Source organism: Eretmochelys imbricata, chromosome 4, assembly GCF_965152235.1.
Source record: "Eretmochelys imbricata isolate rEreImb1 chromosome 4, rEreImb1.hap1, whole genome shotgun sequence".
Classification (NCBI taxonomy): Eukaryota; Metazoa; Chordata; order Testudines; family Cheloniidae; genus Eretmochelys; species Eretmochelys imbricata.
This window is the reverse complement of record NC_135575.1, coordinates 94,649,295-94,663,089: the sequence shown is the minus strand read 5'-3', so window position 1 is coordinate 94,663,089 and position 13,795 is coordinate 94,649,295. Positions and strand designations below refer to the sequence as shown.

The 13,795-nt window shown below is 39.0% G+C and overlaps 1 protein-coding gene across 1 annotated transcript in view; it reads right to left on the bottom strand.

Moving 5' to 3' along the window:
- Positions 1–13,795, bottom strand: part of FRYL (FRY like transcription coactivator) — a 427,650-nt gene that overhangs the window by 399,043 nt on the left and 14,812 nt on the right. The window contains exon 2 of the mRNA XM_077815668.1: positions 1,779–1,992. The gene's annotated coding sequence lies outside the window, so the exon portion shown is untranslated. The remainder of the gene's footprint in view (positions 1–1,778; positions 1,993–13,795) is intronic.

The following is a 13,795-nucleotide window of genomic DNA, read 5'->3' as shown; positions in this document are numbered from 1 at the left end:
CAAGCCTGGCAGGTGGGAGGGAAGAACAACTCTGCATCCTCAGAATAGCTGCCTCTTCCTCCTCCAGAACAGCAGCATCCTGGAATAGAGACTGACCTCACAGAACGGCTGAAAGAGGATGAGGAATGCAAAAACGGGTCCTCCGGGGAGACACAGGTTTGACTGCCTTTGGGTGCGGAGAAAGTCCATTGGTGGAGCTATTGGATCTAGAGCTTCCCTGGTCACAGTGGAAGTTGGATCCACCTGGGGCTGTGTCATTACAAGCATCATGTCCACTCTAGCAGTGGAAGTGATATTTGTCCTTTGCCTTAAACACTGAAACTGGTAGCAGAACCAGCAAATCCATACCCTTTCGTGCCACTTTTTCTTGCCAAGAAGATTTACTTGGGCCTAAATCTTTTGTGCCCATCTGTGCAGGCTCTTCTGACTTTGACGGGACCAGGGAGGATCCCCTCTTCAGGACAGTCTGACAGAAACAGTTTGTCTCTATGACTATGAGAGTGCCCCTTACTCTCACAGGAAGCTGCCTCTTTTTAGAAATCTTAGCCTCTATTCCCAAGCTCATGCTTGAATGGGTGCCGCCTGCTTGATGAGACTGATGGGGGTAGGGGAAAGGGGCAGCCCACATCTGATTGGGGTCTCATGGTCTTCATCAGATATTTTCTAAATCTCAGTTCCTGACAGCCAGGTACAGAACTTGTGGGGGAGATGTGAGCCTCACCCAGGCAGTAGAGGGAGTATTGATGTTCATCGCTCACAGAAAAACAGTGGGGGCAGGAAACAGTTTTTGAATCCAGAAACCCTGGGCAGAATACCAGCTTTCTTGGAGGTGGGGTAGATAGACCTATTTACATTATACTAAACACTAAAAACCAAAATTATTTACAATATGTTTACAGAAGTGACATAGTAGAAGAGGAGCCAAAGACACCAAAGATTCCAACTGAGACCATACAGTAATAAGAAGGAACTGGAAGGGCATCAATCTGCATCCTCCTTTATAACCTCAGTTTAGAGCACAAAGAGATATATGGCACATGCACAACCAACGGAGACTGCTTGCTAAGAAAATTCCAGACTCATGAGTGTGGTGCACATGCATATCCAATGCGTGGAATACACATAGGGACCAGCACTGAAAAAATAATCCTGTTTCCGTTGATAAACACTATAGCAGAGGCAACAGAACTGCTAGATTTCCTAATTGTGGTCCAACAACATTTCTCAACCCTGTTCTCAAAGGCCACCAGTAAAAGCAACATAGCCTATCAGTATTGCAGAGTCATTAAATGAATGACTCACAACATCCAAAAAGGATGATTTAGAACTAGTTTAGACACTGATTTAGTTATATTAATGCAACCCCCTTCTGTAGACAAATATTTTGGATTAAGAGTGCCTTATTAGTAACAATAAGGATGCCTTGTGACACATCAGTAGCAGTAAGGAATCAACTTGAGCTAAAATTTGTATAAGGCACTCTTCCAAAAACAGGTGTCTACACAAGAGGATTGCACTGATTTAGTTAAACTGTTACCCTTGCATACATGAAAAAAGTAACGAGAGATGGGACAGTCCCTTTCAATGTTTTATCTACACTAATTTCTTAATGCCAGGTAAGTAGCAGCCGATATCTGAAGTATTAGTTGAAGCTCTTGCATGAAGTTACACGTACAATAGCACAGGTAGCAGGGACATGAGTAGGGAAAAGTATTCAGACAATCCATCTGAAAGTATTTTTTGTTCTGTAATATGATAATTTTTGAATATGGTCTTACCACTTGGAAGGCATTGTTGATCAACAATATAAATTGTTAGTGCACCACACTTAAGACGGATCCATCATGACATTTCTTTCCAGGAGTCCAACTTGTGCTTTGAGGATGTGAAAGTAGATACAAAAAGACGTATACAGCTATGAGTCACTTGGTATGCAGCTGAACAAGGACAAAAGGTCTCCAGGTACAGTACCAAGAAATTAAGTTTAAATGTCTGAAAGAAAAAAAGGGGGAGAGGGGAAATAGCTTAGTCAATTCTCATAGCAGTTTGCAATTAAGAGACAGTTAATCACTGAAAGTGGCCAACAATATCCAGAATTTTTCACAAAGCACCTTAAAAACACAACTTTTTAAAAATGAAAAGCCACAATAAAACAAACATAGATCTTAGATTTCAAAATTAGAAATCTTTATTCAGAAATTAGTTAGTAAATTCTCTTTTGTAGAACAGAAAATTAGACACTGATCTTTCCAGATCCCAACTGCTTAAAAGGATCAGATCTCAGAGTCAGATTCTGTTTCATATTTTATGGAAATGTGTACATACATGAAGCAAACATACTTTTTTATATTAAGAGAGTTTACCTATTGAGTTTTATATATATTTAAACTTGATAACTTTTTCTGTTTCAAACACATGTATATGAGCTCTCACTATTGAGAGAAATTCCATTCAGAAATATTTATACTGTCTCTGTGGAACCAATCACTTTATAAGAATGACAAATTCACCATTTTAACTGCAGCTGTGCCTCCTTAATGAGGCACCACAAAAATCATGAGCTTAAACAAGAGATTCCCCTACTGTGGAAGTTTGCTTGTAAGTTACACTCATGTTGCAACTTGCCTACCCTGCAGGGTTTGCTTTTTTTGTTCTCCTTCCATACTACCGAAATATAGCAAACACTAATATTTAGGAGAATTATTAATTTTCCCCTGGAGGCAGATCAAGCAATTTTAACTACTTTCAACAATTCAAGTCTCAACATGCAACAGCAGTCTACATCTCCTGTTCATTTAGTTCTCATAAGCAGAATTTCTTTTGCTCATTCTATGAAAAAAAGGCTCCAGACATATAAACAGAGCTATACTGAAAGAACCATTTTATCAGAGTTCTGATGCAACAAGCATTTACTGGTTTCCTCTTAGAGGTAAACAATGGGAAACCAGTTTGCCAGGGGGGAAACACTCCCAATGACACATGATCTACTTTAAATATAAAATATATATATATATATATATATATACACACACACACACAAAATTGGTTCTGCTTCCTAATTAGAGTTTTCCAGGAGCACAAGATAAAAATCTAGTTAAGATGCACAGAATTAAAAATGAAAGAGCCAACTACACCCAGAAGAGTTAGGTTTCAAAAAGATTGAAAGCAGGCTGCCCAGAGGAAAGCTAAGGTTTTGCAACATTAGAAGCAAGTTATATAAACTAAGATACAATGTAATGCTTTAACAAAACAAGTCAGGTTGTTACTAGTACATATTTCTTTTTAAAAAAAAAGTTTTGAACATCTTCATAAAACGTTAAAGTGACACTGTCTTAAATCTGACTTCTGTCCACTTTTTACCTACTAACATTGTGCCTAAAGTTATTGTAACTGCTCTTTCAGATAAAATATAAGTTTCCCCATTTTTCAGTTTATTTTGTAAATTTGATAGCACTTAATGTAGAATTAGCTTCACTGTTTTCCTTCCAGTCAGAACCAGATCCTAAAGCCACTGAAAACAACTGGAAAATTCTACTCCAGTGGCAGCCGGAACAGATCCTTACATCTTGTCTACATAGCAAAACTGCACTGGTTTAACTTAAATTGTTGGTTTGTTTTTTAAAAGACAAAGTTAAAGTGGTGCAAAGCTCTGAGTGGACGCTTATCTCCACCGTGGGAGTGGATTTTTTTCATTTTTGTTTAAGTTGATATGGAAACCCCACTCCCTCCCCCCGCACACACATAAAATAGAAATAAGAGGTCCACAAAGGGGTTTACAATAGTTTAAATTCACAAGTTCAGTGGCTCTAAGGTGCTCAGCTAACAAGTGTGAAAAATCTACATGGGGGGGTGGAGAGGGATAGGCACCTATATAAGATAAAGCCCCAAATATAGGAACTGTCCCTATAAAATTTGGATATCTGGTCACCCTAGGTAGCTTCTCATGCAGGTCATCTTTTTACGTGGACAAGCCCTAAGTTCCCACTATTTGTGAGTTTCTTCTGTACAGCATAATCAAAATATCCTATCAAGACAGATGTACTTCTCCTGGACTACATCCAGAACAAAGTTAGTAAGAGTCAGAGAGGAGGCACTCTTGGTTGGGAGCCCCTAATGTTGAACAACCTAGTGGAGGAAATAAGATTAAACCTAATATTGACTTTTTTCAGAGCATTTTACAAGACTTGTCCTATTGTGAAAGCCTTCCTGCAATAATAGATACTAATTTCACTCAAGTGTTAAGAATTGTGCTTGTGATGCTGACAGTTCCATGGACAAACTGCAGTCCGTTACACAGTTTCTGGGAGGGTGCAAAATGAGAGCACAGGGAAGGGAAAGAAGTATAATACAGGCTTTTAAAGACTGCATCAAGAAAATGCAGGCAACAATCCAGAGCCAGTTTAGTTGTGAACACTGATTCAATGGTTAAATAAAAGTGACTCACTAGGAATCAACACATCTTGCCAGAACGTGTGACTGACTTATGCAAGTCCATGCAAGAGCAGCCTCTCTTTACAGTGTTCACTAAAGTATCTTCCCATTTTAGAGCTTAATCCTGCTCTCTTTGAAGTCAACAGTAAAACTCCAGTTAACTTCAGTAGAGCAGGAACCCACAAAATAATTTTGCAGAAATTTCTCACACAACAAGTTGGAATGAAAGGCAGAGGGTCAAAAGGGAGGTCTGGAGGCCAGACTTTATACCAAAGTAATTCAAAGATATAACAGTGTACATATATTGCAATTCTTCTCAACCCAGTCAGGAAAAAGGAGATCCAACATGACGAAACTCCACCACCACCCATTATCTTTTCAACTGCCAAGCCCAGAAGCTTCAGTCTGTTCATTAAGTTTGGGGGACCACATAAGATTCATAAAATGTGAACATGAAGTTAGCAAAATTCAGTCACACAAGACCCCCCACACTACACTAGTTTCACCTCCACCTAGGTCATTATGGAGAGAGTGTTTATCTTTTGAAATTTTAACTGTTAAAAGGATACTCAGGGAATTTTGCACATCTTTCTTAAGTGTACAACAGACAAATTTTGACTCTCACTTGCCCTAGAAACTTTGCCAAAGCCACCTGAAATCTCTAATGTCTTTATTTTATTCCAAAGGAAAACATCTGGAGCGACTTTGAGAGGGGGGAGGGGGCTTAAGGTCTTCACCTTTCAAGGAATCTTTTTTTTTTTTTTTTTTAAGATGAGAAGTGATGAGTGATATAGTTCGATCTAGGAACTTGTTTTAGTCATCTTTTTCATGTGGAAGTAAAATTTAAAGGTCCCCTCTCTAGACACTACAAGCCCATAATGAGACAATCCTTGCCCTAAAGAGCTTACAATCTAAAACTGACAAGACAGAAAAAGGAAGTACTGTTACAATTTTTCAGACAAGGAATTGGGGCAAAGAACTTAAAATAACCTGTGCAAGGAAGAACTGGGAATTGAAACAGGAGCGGAAGTACTATTTGTTATTTTTCCATGCAACACCTAGCATGACAGGGCCTTTATCCTTGACCAGGGTTCTTAGATGCTACAAATTGTACTTGTCTGTCTATTCATAAAATAAGTGTCTTTCAGGTCCCAGACCAGTGCCTTAGCCACAAGACTTTCGTACCTCAATAAGAAACAGTGCTATAAGTGTTTTCAGAAGGCTAGATGCTTAAGCCTGAAGTCACTGAAACATAGAGGCCTGGAGGGTTCTAAAAACCATAGGGGAACGTCTAGGAACTAATAAGCAGAATGAGCCAGAGCCAAACAAAAGTAGCATAGGGCAATACTGAATCTAGAGCTCTTTAGGAATAATGGGTAAGGTTTACTTTTGCTAGGATTCCATTTATTAAAAAACCAGATAGCAAGGCCCCAAACCTGTAAGTGGATCTGCACAAGACTAAAGTCTAAGTGTAAGTCTGCTTTGGAGCTGGAAGGTGACATTTTCAGCTCAATCAGACATACCCGCTCTAGCTCTGATTGAGCTTGCCTGCTGAAAGTACACGGGCAGCTAAGGTGTCACAGGCTTGCAGCCCCAAGTATAATCCTGTCCAAGATCTTAGGTATGTACTCAGGGACCTATCCCATACACCAATCATGCCATCATGGCTACACTGTTTTTAGAATGCTAGCTCAATCACAGCTAAGTCTCAGGGCATTAAGGCTTGAGTCTTCAACTGCCACTATACAATTAGAGTTCCCTTCTGTTGGGAAGAATGAATGTAGGTAAATCACAGACTAATAAGAATTACTCAACATCCCCACCCCTGCAACCAAAAGGATGGTGATGCAAGGTCAGAATTAAGACTGCTCAGGTGATCCTTCTTCCCAAAGTGTGAGGGTTGGTTTGTTTTTTAAACTTAAGATACAAATATGACTCAAGAGAAATAATTAAAACATTAAGTCCAGTTGAACATTCATCATCTGGAGACAATGATTTTCTTAATATTTCCTGTCAAACAAAAAAGTGTTACTATACATTAGGGAGACCAAAATAGAGCATCGCTGATCCTCTCTCCCCTGCAAGCAGCATTACCTACTACTCCTGGCGGAATTCTGCAGCAAAAAAATTAAAAATTCTGCACACCAAGTTTTAAAATTCTGCAAAATTCTGCATATTTTTGTCAAAACAACACAATATTATCACTCCAGTTTCCATTATATTGGTAATTTATTTCAAAATACCTGTCAACAAGTAGGTCTGTAACAATACAGACAACAAAAAAGATTCAGGAAGTGTCGCTCTGCTGGGGCTCCAGCCGACAGGCCCAGTCACGCACAAAGCTGAAATCTGTCATTTCCACCAAAAGAAAGCATTTTTGTGGAAATCACAAATGCTGCAGGAAAAAGTAAAATTCTTCAGGGAACATTAATTCTGCACAAATTCTGCATTGTGCAGTGGCATAGAATTCCCACAGGAGTAACCTACTTGGTAGACTAATGCACTACATCTAGGTATTAGGCAGCACTCTCTCATACTAGTGTTCTAAAACACCATATCACTGTCTAAACATACAGCAGTTGTGCATAACCTGGCGATCAAAATGCCAGCAACCACCAGGTCTACAACAGCATTCCTACCATTGGAGCGCTACTGCTAAGAATTTTAAGAAGTAAATAAGATGGCTAGTGTAATTAAGGCCTAGTACCACCGCTGCTGCTAGAACCCATGAAGCTGCACCATCATTAGAGCAATGGCAGAACTACTTCAGAAAATTCCAGCTGCAGATACAGTTCTAGAGTCTAAACTCAGTTTCTAGTCCTTTAGGAATATAGATGTGCTTATAGAAAATTAAGGAGTTAATCAGCATACACGTTGTGTATTAAAACATGTTATGAAACAACTTAAGGGGATTGAAAATATATATTCAGGATTTTAAACCAATACTGCATCATCCAGGAACTTGTGAAATGGACAATTAAATTTTAAAAAGTTACATTTGACAACTTCCTACTTTTAAGAGACCGATTCAAGTACACAATGTTTGCATAAAGGATATATTTTTTGTCCAGCAATGCATATTTCAATTTTACAACTTCACATTCTTTCATCTCTGAAACAATCCTGGAGTTACTGAAAGTATTCTCATTGAAGTTAGTAGGATTAGACATTTCAACATCTTTGGCATTCTTATTCAGAAAACTGTTAGTGTCCAAAACATAAAGCTACTGGTATAAAACAAAAAGACACATGCACTTCTTTTATCCTCATCCTCCTTTAGAAGATTCTAGATTCTGTGACTGATAAGTCAAAAGACAACAAAATACATTTCCATTTAATGTCCAAAAATGACCAGGTCATCTGTCATCCAGAATGTTAGCCCTGAATAAAGAGGAAAAGATATTTAATGGAAATGTTATCAATTTTTTTCAGCTCATAACACCACCAGTAGGAACCAACAGAAAACTACACGTAGTAATTTCCCTAGATGTAAAATGTACTCATTTAATATCAAAACACTACAAGATACAACCAAAACCACAAGCCGAGTCCTGCTCCCACTGAAGTCAATAGGAGTTTTTTTTTTTTCAAACCCAATAAATAAAACAAACAAATTGTTGTTGACAAGATACACTTTGCCATTCTGGCCTGGAGTACATCAATAGACAAACTTCCTCCATGCTCAGTAGTTCTAGAGAGCAAATACTATAATTAAGGTACTTTGAGAACTTTACGTGAGAGATACTATTTAGAGGCAAAATATAATTTTCAGTGAGGAAAAAAAATCTGAGCATAGTGAACATTGGAGAAAAAACAAATCTTAGCATTGGACTGGAAAATATCAGTATACACTGCAGTGGCATCTGCAGGCCTCAGTCATAATCAGGGCTCCACTGTGTTAGATGCTGTACAAATAAGCAGGGAGACATGGTCCTTAAAATGAGGAGTTTTTACAGTCTATTGTGCCATTTTCTGCTTGGACTCCATGTTCACAATCTTAGGTCAAATTGTAATATGCTGATTTACTATTTCATTTTAACAGAATTCCAGAAAATAAGTTATTCTGTGTTTTTAGAATGCAGAAGTAACAGTTTTCTGAGAAGCTGTTTGAAATTCTCCAAATTTTCATACATCACTGTTGAAGGCAAGGTAAGAAGTCCTATTCCGAATCATTCACTCCTCCCCCGACACACACCCAATACCTCTAATCACAAATCCACATTAGCCTCCACTTTATTCCAACAAAGGCACTGCAAAAATTATAAATATGCTTGAGAGTGTTTAGCCAGATCAGAAAAATGTGCCAGTAGAGTTCTGATTCGTAAAAATTTAAAGACCCTCATGTTCATTTAGACTTGAAACAGGTGAAGATTTTAAAAATCTCAAATGACACAAACTTTGGTAACATTTTATAATGATAATATAACAAAAAAAGAAAGTCTATAAAACTAACAACCACAAAATCATTGTAAGATTGCTACAATTATTTAATTATGACGGCAAAGCAGATGCTAAGGGGAAAAAAAATCAAGTGCAGAACTGCACAAAAGTTATCAGCCTGCAACACATGATATGCAATGATGTAAAGTCTCCTTTGAAGATAGACTGCATAGTGGATTTTGCCTTTAAGTGCTTCATTGTGCTTTTGAGTACAATAATTTACACTTCTCAATTAGAAAAGGAGTACTTGTGGCACCTTAGAGACCAACAAATTTATTTGAGCATAAGCTTTCGTGAGCTACAGCTCACTTCATCAGATGCATGACATGACAAATTTGTTAGTCTCTAAGGTGCCACGAGTACTCCTTTTCTTTTTGTGGCTACAGACTAACACGGCTGCTACTCTGAAATACTTCTCAATTGATACTCAATGCCAGTTTAGAGATCTGAAATAATTAGCTGTTTATTGCAAGTACAGAAGTGAGGATAAGCTACAGTTTGCTTGGCTATAATCCTGAACTGATGGAAGGGGAGAGGGAACTGATACTACTGTGGCTTAACATACAAAGGTAGAAACCCAATTATGCTTTTTAGAAAACATTCTTTAGTTTAAAAAAAAAAAAAAAAAGGAGGAGTACTTGTGGCAACTTAGAGACTAACAAATGTATTTGGGCATAAGCTTTCGTGGGCTAAAACCCACTTCATTGGATGCATGCAGTGGAAAATACAGTAGGAAGATACACACACAAACACACACACTGAAAAAATGGGTGTTGCCATACCAACTGTAACAAGACTAATCAATTAAGGTGGGCTATCATCAGCAGGAGGAAAAAAAAACTTTTGTAGTGATAATCAGCATGGCCCACTTCAAATAGTTGACAAGAAGGTGAGAGTAACAGTAGAGGAAAAATCAGCAGGGGAAATAGTTTTTACTTTCATATGCAAAAAGAAAAGGAGTACTTGTGGCACCTTAGAGACTAACCAATTTATTTGAGCATGAGCTTTCGTGAGCTACAGCTCACTTCATCGGATGCATACCGTGGAAACTGCAGCAGACTTTATATATACACAGAGAATATGAAACAATACCTCCTCCCACCCCACTGTCCTGCTGGTAATAGCTTATCTAAAGTGATCATCAGGTTAGGCCATTTCCAGCACAAATCCAGGTTTTCTGACCCTCCACCCCCCCACACAAATTCACTCTCCTGCTGGTGATAGCCCATCCAAAGTGACAACTCTTTACACAATGTGCATGATAATCAAGTTGGGCCATTTCCTGCACAAATCCAGGTTCTCTCACTCCCTCACCCCCCTCCAAAAACCCACCCCCATACACACACAAACTCACTCTCCTGCTGGTAATAGCTCATCCAAACTGACCACTCTCCAAGTTTAAATGTATACCTTCAGATCAGCGGCACTGCTATGGGTACCTGCATGGCCCCACAGTATGCCAATATTTTTATGGCTGATTTAGAACAACGCTTCCTCAGCTCTCGTCCCCTAAAGCCCCTACTCTACTTGCGCTATATTGATGATATCTTCATCATCTGGACCCATGGAAAAGAAGCCCTTGAGGAATTCCACCATGATTTCAACAATTTCCATCCCACCACCAACCTCAGCCTGGTCCAGTCCACACAAGAGATCCACTTCCTGGACACTACAGTGCTAATAAACAATGGTCACATAAACACCACCCTATACCGGAAACCTACTGACCGCTATTCCTACCTGCATGCCTCCAGCTTTCACCCTGACCACACCACACGATCCATCGTCTACAGCCAAGCTCTGCGATACAACCGCATTTGCTCCAACCCCTCAGACAGAGACAAACACCTACAAGATCTCTGTCAAGCTTTCTTACAACTACAATACCCACCTGCGGAAGTAAAGAAACAGATTGATAGAGCCAGAAGAGTTCCCAGAAGTTACCTACTACAGGACAGGCCTAACAAAGAAAATAACAGAACGCCACTGGCCGTCACCTTCAGCCCCCAACTAAAACCCCTCCAACGCATTATTAAGGATCTACAACCTATCCTAAAGGATGACCCAACACTCTCACAAATCTTGGGAGACAGGCCAGTCCTTGCCTACAGACAGACCCGCAACCTGAAGCAAATACTCACCAACAACCACATACCACACTACAGAACCACTAACCCAGGAACTTATCCTTGCAACAAAGCCCGTTGCCAATTGTGCCCACATATCTATTCAGGGGACACCATCACAGGGCCTAATAACATCAGCCACACTATCAGAGGCTCGTTCACCTGCACATCCACCAATGTGATATATGCCATCATGTGCCAGCAATGCCCCTCTGCCATGTACATTGGTCAAACTGGACAGTCTCTACGTAAAAGAATAAATGGACACAAATCAGATGTCAAGAATTATAACATTCATAAACCAGTCGGAGAACACTTCAATCTCTCTGGTCACGCAATCACAGACATGAAGGTCGCTATCTTAAAACAAAAAAACTTCAAATCCAGACTCCAGCGAGAAACTGCTGAATTGGAATTCATTTGCAAATTGGATACTATTAATTTAGGCTTAAATAGAGACTGGGAGTGGCTAAGTCATTATACAAGGTAGCCTATTTCCTCTTGTTTTTTCCTACCCCCCGCCCCCCAGATGTTCTGGTTTAACTTGGATTTAAACTTGGAGAGTGGTCAGTTTGGACGAGCTATTACCAGCAGGAGAGTGAGTTTGTGTGTGTATGGGGGTGGGTTTTTGGAGGGGGGTGAGGGAGTGAGAGAACCTGGATTTGTGCAGGAAATGGCCCAACTTGATCATCATGCACGTTGTGTAAAGAGTTGTCACTTTGGATGGGCTATCACCAGCAGGAGAGTGAATTTGTGTGGGGGGGTGGAGGGTGAGAAAACCTGGATTTGTGCTGGAAATGGCCTAACCTGATGATCACTTTAGATAAGCTATTACCAGCAGGACAGTGGGGTGGGAGGAGGTATTGTTTCATATTCTCTGTGTATATATAAAGTCTGCTGCAGTTTCCACGGTATGCATCCGATGAAGTGAACTGTAGCTCACGAAAGCTCATGCTCAAATAAATTGGTTAGTCTCTAAGGTGCCACAAGTACTCCTTTTCTTTTTGCATAGCTTTTTACAGACTAACACGGCTGTTACTCTGAAACTTTCATATGCGTATGCTATGCGTCAATGCATTTAGCAATATCCCAAAATGTTTAACTACAGACAATAAAGAATCAATAGTTTTTCCTGAATTTTAGGACAGTATGTGTAGTCCTGTTTTCCTCTTCCAATTCACATGTCAAATTATTTATTTGTCCTACTTAATTATTCTTTGGTACTTTTAATTAGCGTTTTCAATTTTTTCTAACAATATTTTTATTTTACTGGATAATTTTGTATCAGACTATTCAGAGCTAGGCTGTGTGAGCAGACCATGCATAAGCTTTTCCTCCTTCTACAGACCTGCTCTTAATTACAGTCCTAACCTGAAAGTCCCCACGATGCCCACTTCTGGTCCTTTTCTAAGCAGAGACTGTCAATGCTATCAAATGCTATAACATAATAGTCATGCAGCAATTCTCCAAAAAGGCTCTTTTTTTTTTTTTTTTTTGAGTTTAAAGTACCCACTCTACACACATCCACATATGTTATTTGAAAGTTTATTTTATGTACCTTTAGACAAGGTATGATGCGCAGCTGTAAGCCCATAGGTACCAAAAATGAGGAAGTGTCATTTTTTGCAATTCCAGAAACAGTGCAATATAACTAGGACTACAATTTAAGTTAATTGCAACACCTTACTTTGGTGTTTATTGGCCAAAGCTACCAAAGGACAATGTATTAAGAAGATTTGTATTGGTTTTGCATGGGCAAGGGGTTTTTTTTCCAGAAATAATCAATCAATCAATCTGTTTAGCATGTGGAAAAAATGGCATATATCAACATTTTGCAATATACTAATATGAAAAGTTTTTGCATTGCATACTCTTAATTGTCAAACTATCTCACAAGTGATTATAATAGTTTTCATATTTTCAATTGAAATTTTTTGGCCATATCAGTCTGACCCTGAAGGCGGTGCACCAATAATAGTAGATTGCATGCTTATAGTTTGTACTGCATAATGGGTAAATAGAAATGTATGGGAATTCCTAATGTAATGTTTCTCCATATAATGTAGTATTTAGTGTGCCTGGTAGATGGTTTTAATTTGCAATTGCCCATGCATGCAGCACTAGCCTCTGAAATATTCTAGAAAATAGCTTTTTAGTTCAGTGACACCTATACACAGGCCAGTATTAGTGTTACAGAGAACAACAATCAATCTCATATTGGACTTCAAAGTGCTCACTAAATAAAAACGGCAATTTTGATGCTACAGTAGAGCTAGTTTAGCACAAGTCTGTACAAGGGCACAAAATGAAAGATGGTGATGGTAGACAACAACATGCTAACAATACATGCTGCAAGTTTTACCTCTGCAGGGAAGTTACAGTGTATGAAGACATGGAGGATACTAGCCCCTTGAAGCTCACATTAACAAGAAAGAGACTCTTCAAACTTTGAAAAAATTATGCTGTCAAAAGAAGAAATCAAAAAAAATGCAAAAAATGTCAAAAGCCACCAGTGCTGGACAGAATTCTGTGATGCTGCTAAACCAGGACAGATTAATTGTATTGGCAGTTCCTGGATGAGTTTTCTAGTTTAGATGATGTGTCACCAGTACTCTGTCACAGGGATTGCTTTCAGAAATACACAAGCATGTCAGAGTAGTACTTGTGACACTGGCAGACCAGGTGCCAGCTCATGTCAAATCCCCAGGCCAATTCACTTGTGTATTAATATAGATCAAAATGATTGTTAAATATATGAGTGTATTTGGTGTTTCAACTTCATGAAAACTAGTGGGATG